The sequence below is a fragment of the Tenrec ecaudatus genome, chromosome X (assembly GCF_050624435.1).
Source record: "Tenrec ecaudatus isolate mTenEca1 chromosome X, mTenEca1.hap1, whole genome shotgun sequence".
NCBI classification, from domain to species: Eukaryota; Metazoa; Chordata; class Mammalia; order Afrosoricida; family Tenrecidae; genus Tenrec; species Tenrec ecaudatus.
The window spans coordinates 90,768,663-90,774,603 of NC_134548.1; the positions used below are offsets into that span (position 1 = coordinate 90,768,663).

Consider the following 5,941-nt stretch of genomic DNA (forward strand, 5'->3'; position numbering starts at 1 on the left):
GTAAGGGAAAGGTGGGGGGAGAAATGGGGAACTGATCACAATGATCTACCTATAACCCCCTGCCAGAGGGGTGGACAACAGAAAAGGGGGTAAAGAGAGACAGCGGTAAGTACAAGACATGAAAAAGCAATAATAATTTGTAAATTATCAATGGTTCATGAGGGAGGGAAGGTGGAGGATGGAGGGGAAAAATGAGGAGCTGATACCAAGGGCTCAAATAGAAAGAAAATGTTTTGAAAATGATGATGGCAATAAATGTACAAAAGTGCTTGTCCTGATGGGTGGATGGATTTTGATAATGGTTGTATAAGCCCCAAATAAAATGATTTACTAAAAATATATAAAAATAATAGAAAAAGAAAATAAGTCATATTTTAAGTTATTATTTGTCATTATCCAGTATCCATGTGTCAGTGGAGGTATATGTGCTGCTATGATTCTGAGCAAGGTTCAGTGGCATTTACAGACTAAGACAGATTAGCAAAGAAGACCTGGCAATCTAATTTTTAAAATTAGCCAGTTAACAGCTATGACTCACTGCATTCCAAACTGAAACTGAAACCTGGCAGGATTTTGTTTTGTTGTGCATGGGGTCACCATGAGTCACAGGACAATTTAACCACAGTTAATAACAATTTTAAATGCTGACACTTGGTGAGATGTTGATATCTAGAAGGAAAAAAGGTGAAAAGACACCAAATAAAGTAATCCTCCACAGTTTTAATTTGCATTATTTTGCAATTTGGAATGAATTCCAACTTGTCTGCTGACCGATGGGATGTTAAATATCCATATCAGGTGACTGTAATGGTAGTAAATGAGATAATGTATTTAAAGCACCGAACGCAGTGCTTGGCAAATATATTCTCAATAAATGTCATTATAAAATCCTCCAGTCATTTACCAAGAAAAAGCAACTGGAAGTGAGGAAGATGAAGATTGCAGTTTTCAATATAGATTATAACTCAGTGTAAAGAAAACCCAAATCCTCACAACTGGACCAATAGTTAACATCATGATAAATAGAGAAAAGATTGAAGGTGTCAAGGATTTTATGTTGCTTAGGTCTATAATCAATATCCTTTTAAGCTACACATCTTTTAAAAAAGAAATCAAACAATGCATTATTTGGGATAAATCTACTGCACAAGACCTTATTAAAATATTGTAGAGCAAGGATGCCACTTTGCAACCTAAGGTGCAACTGACCCAAGCCATGGTATTTCCGACCACCTCATATACATATGAATGAATATTTTTGAATTATAGTACTGGCAAAGAATATTGCAATAACTGTGAACTGCAAAAAGAACAAATAAATCTGTCTGGGAAGAAGTTCAGACTCAAAGCTCCTTAAGGGTGGGAGGCCCTCGTGACGGCCGGGTCGCCGGGAGGGGCCGTGGCGGAAGCGAGTTGAAGAGCTGAAGATGCCTGGTTGGTGACTTTCCAGATGTTGAGGTACCTGCATCCCTGGCCTAGACCCTTACTGAGTTGTAGTTGGAGCAGACTGTGCCTTCTGAAGCAGCATCTCTTTACAATGAAGTTGCAATCTCCTGAATTCCAATCACTCTTCACAGAAGGATTGAAGAGTCTGATAGAAATATTTATGAAAGAAAACCACGAGTTAAGAATCGCAGGAGGAGCCGTGAGGGATTTATTAAATGGGGTGAAGCCTCAAGATGTGGATTTTGCCACCACAGCCACCCCTGCGCAGATGAAGGAGATGTTTCAGTCCGCTGGGATTCTAATGATCAACAACAAAGGCGAAGAACATGGAACCATCACTGCCAGGCTTCATGAAGAAAATTTTGAAATTACTACCCTACGGATTGATGTTCTCACAGATGGAAGACATGCTGAGGTAGAATTTACCACTGACTGGCAGAAAGATGCTGAGCGCAGAGACCTTACTATAAATTCTATGTTTCTAGGCTTTGATGGTACCTTGTTTGATTACTTCAATGGTTATGAAGATTTAAAAAATAAGAAAGTTCGATTTGTTGGACACGCTAAACAGAGAATACGAGAAGATTATCTTCGAATTTTAAGATATTTCAGGTTTTATGGAAGAATTGTTGAAAAACCTGATGACCATGATCCTAAAACATTGGAAGCAATTGCAGAAAATGGGAAAGGTCTGGCAGGAATATCAGGAGAGAGGGTTTGGGTAGAATTGAAAAAAAATTCTTGTTGGTAACCATATAAAGCACCTGGTTAATCTTATGTATGATCTTGATGTGGCCCCTTACATAGGTTTACCTGCTAATGCCAGCTTAGATGAATTTAACAAAGTCAGCAAAAATGTTGAAGGTTTTTCACCAAAACCGATGACACTCTTGGCTTCATTATGCAAAGTACAGGAGGATGTAACAAAATTGGATTTGAGATTAAAGATTTCAAAGGAAGAGAAGAACCTCGGCTTATTTATAGTTAAAAATAGGAATGATTTAATTAAAGCACCTGAAAGTTCAGAACCATTGAAACCCTATCAAGACTTCATTATAGATTCTAGGGACTCGGATGCGACTGGTCGTGTATGTGAACTACTGAAGTACCAAGGAGAGCGTTGTCTTCTGAAGGAAATGCAGCAGTGGTCCATCCCTTTGTTTCCTGTCAGTGGCCACGACATCAGGAAAGTGGGAATTTTTTCAGGAAAAGAAATTGGAGCTCTGTTACAACAGTTGAGAGAACAGTGGAAAAAAAGTGGATACCAAATGGATAAAGACGAACTTCTGAGCTACATAAAGAAGAACGGAAACTGATGTTGGCTGGCTACTAAAAGCTAAGGTTAGGAAATGGCACCACCAGCAGAAATGTGCACTGCCCTGATGCCTGAGTTAACTTCAACACTGCCTCTTACTCTCACCAGAGAAAACAGCCTAAGGGCTAGTGTAAAATATAAAGGACGTTTGTTTGACACAAAATAGATATATGTGTGGATTGTGATAAGAAGAGCTGTAAGCCCCCCAAAAAAAGTATTATTCAAGATAATAATTTAACCAGAATTAAATACCAGAGTATTTCTGTTGTTGAAAAAGCTAAACCAAACCATGTACTTGTAACAATTTCCTTTCTTATCCTATGAAGATATACAATCGCCAATATTTAGCATTTGTTAGTAATTCTTGTGCCAAATAATCTAAATGACAAGGTCTAATTCCAGAGCAGCAAACACAGCCACTGTAAGCTGTCTCTTTCAAAATATAAGGCTGACCTAGAATTTGGAACAAAAGACAAGTTCTCAGGTGATGCTGCTCGTCTTCAAATCACGTTTTGAAAATCACTCGGCTTAGGCATACGTGTAGGAAGAACGGCAAGATTCCATGGAATCTGCATCTTTTTAGCGTATCTCTGCTCGGGAAACATTCTTTGGATTTCACTATTCCAGAATGTGTGGTCCGGGCCATGAAAGAGTTGATTTGCAGAATGAGATGAGCTCAAAAGAAATGTGTAGGAACTGGACAGCACTTGCTGTAGGATGACGTAGGCTACCGACCTTCTTTCAACAGTCAATAAAATTGCAAAAGGCATAAAAAGCATGATCGTTGCTTCTAGCCCTTAATGAAATGAAAAGCTTTTATATTTAAAAACTTAATATAATTATTTCATTGTCTTTTTTATAATTCTAGAAACTATGCTAATGACTCTAGTTCTTTTCTACCCAATTTTAAGCAAATAAAGCCAATAAAAAAGAGCACCATAACATTAAAAAAAAAAAAAAAAAAAGCTCCTTAAGTACCTGTGGGCCTGTCAGGGGAAATTGTGGGGAAATGAGAAGCTAGCAACAATGAGTACAAGAAATAAGAAAATGTTCCGAAATTGATGGCGTGGTGATTACACAAGCCTTCTTAATATGACTGAACTATTAAGTTGCATGATAATTGAACTATATGCCAATACAGTTTTTGAAAAGGAACAGAAATTGGACCACTTATCAAGAGAGAACACTCTTAAAACATAATTGTTCTATTCTAGCCAAACCATAATGAAAAATCTGTAGTTACATTCCATACCCATCAGCACAGTTCCAGTGAAGAACCTGCACATGCGATAAAAATCTTGTAGTACTGTATACACATGGCACCAAAGTAAATTTCTTGGTTTTGCTATTTTCATTGTAGTTATCCATAATGTAATCATTGAGGAAAACATGGTAAAGTGTCCATAGAATTATCATTTTTTGTTTGTGCAAAATCTACAATTATTTTAAAATAAAAAGCTTTTTTAAAAGCTCCTTCGAAACGAAGATTTCTACACTTCATTTCAAGTACTTAGGACATGCTACCAGCACAGACTAGTCCCTGGGGCATCATGCTTGATAACGTAGAAAGGCAGCATAAAAGAGGAATACACGCAATGAGATCGATTGGTAGAGTGACTGCAACAATGAGCCAAAAACATAATAGCAATTGTGAGTATGCCTCACAACTCAGCAGTGTTTAATGCTGTTGGACAGAAAGGTACTATGAGTCAGAACCAACTGGACAGCGCCTAACAGAAACCAGGAGTTATTTGTTTGTACTTACTGGAATTAAGATAAAGGTAAAATGTTACTCTATGCATCCATAGAACACTTTCAGAGATCTTTGCAACACTTTATTAATAATTATTGAGATATTACATAAGGTAAGTAAGAGGTATATTACCTCCAAGCCACTAAAAACTAAATATTTGAGTCAATATTACACAAAAATAACTGGTGTAGTTTGAGGGCACTCAATTCTTATTACTCTTATCCAAATGCTCTGTTATTCATAGTAACCTAATTTACTGAGACCCCAATCCTGAAGGTATATGCTAATGTTATGAAAGTATATGCAGTAACATGATATAAACAGCAACTTTTTATATTCGTTGCTGGTATTTAAGTGAGAATAGTTTATCAATCAAATCAAAGAAATTGAATTTCAAAAGGCAAAAATAAGGGTAATGCACTAACACTGTGTTAGTCGGGGTAGACTAGAGAAACAAATTCGTTGACACTCATATGTGTATAAGAGAGTTTTATATTGCACATTAAGAAAGCATCCCAACCCAGTGAAGTCCCAGCCCATAAGTTTGATAACTCATATATTTTATACCCATCTATAAATTCCTCTTCAAACTCACAGAACACATGCAATGATGCCAAAGGCAGGAGGATCACAAGACAGTGGGTACAAAGTGTTTGGTTCCAGTGACTTTGAAAGCATCTCAGCGCTGGCAGGGGTCTTTACATGGCTCCTCCAGTTCCCAGGGCATGGGTGCTTTCAGCGTAGTGCCATGTGTCTTGTCAGTAGAGCATCTCCAAGGGAGTGAGCCAAGAGAGAGTCTCTCCCACCTCCAAGGAGGAAAATACAGGAGTTCCCAGAATTCTCAGGAGAAGGCCATGCCCCCACACAGGCCTCATTGGCTATGACCCTATTGAACTACTAGACTCCACCCCTTTACTCATAATCCTCTATAGTCCCAAATTGGTACCAGATTATGTAACTACCACACACCACCCCTTGTTAATTTAACACTTTCATACAATTCTTTAGCCATATATAATTTTAAAAATAATAAAATATTTGTACTTAACAGGATAAAACTAAAATATATCAAATTCAATATGTGCCACTCTCATTTAAACATAACATTCAATAAGGGAACAAAACAAAAATATCTTATGCCTAACAATTGCAGCTAAGTAACACTTACACCAATGAATATATTCCAGCACCTATTAAAGTTTGTAAGCCAACCACATCATGCCTTTATCTCCCAATTTTGGGTATCCAATTTCTATTCTACCCACTTCATCAACCCAGTGCTCTGAGGAGCCAATCATATTCTTTGATGTGAAGAATCTTCATTCCAGGTGGAAGCTTGTAAAGTCTGCATCCATAAGCAAAGTCAAATCAGGACAGGCCATCCATAAAGTCTGCATCAATATGCACCAATTCACAGGCTCAAATAT

General features: G+C 37.5%; 1 pseudogene; it reads left to right on the top strand.

The window, feature by feature from the left end:
* The first annotated feature begins 1,365 nt into the window (after positions 1-1,365).
* On the top strand, positions 1,366-2,960 carry LOC142434337 (CCA tRNA nucleotidyltransferase 1, mitochondrial pseudogene; annotated as a pseudogene).
* Positions 2,961-5,941: the final 2,981 nt, after the last annotated feature.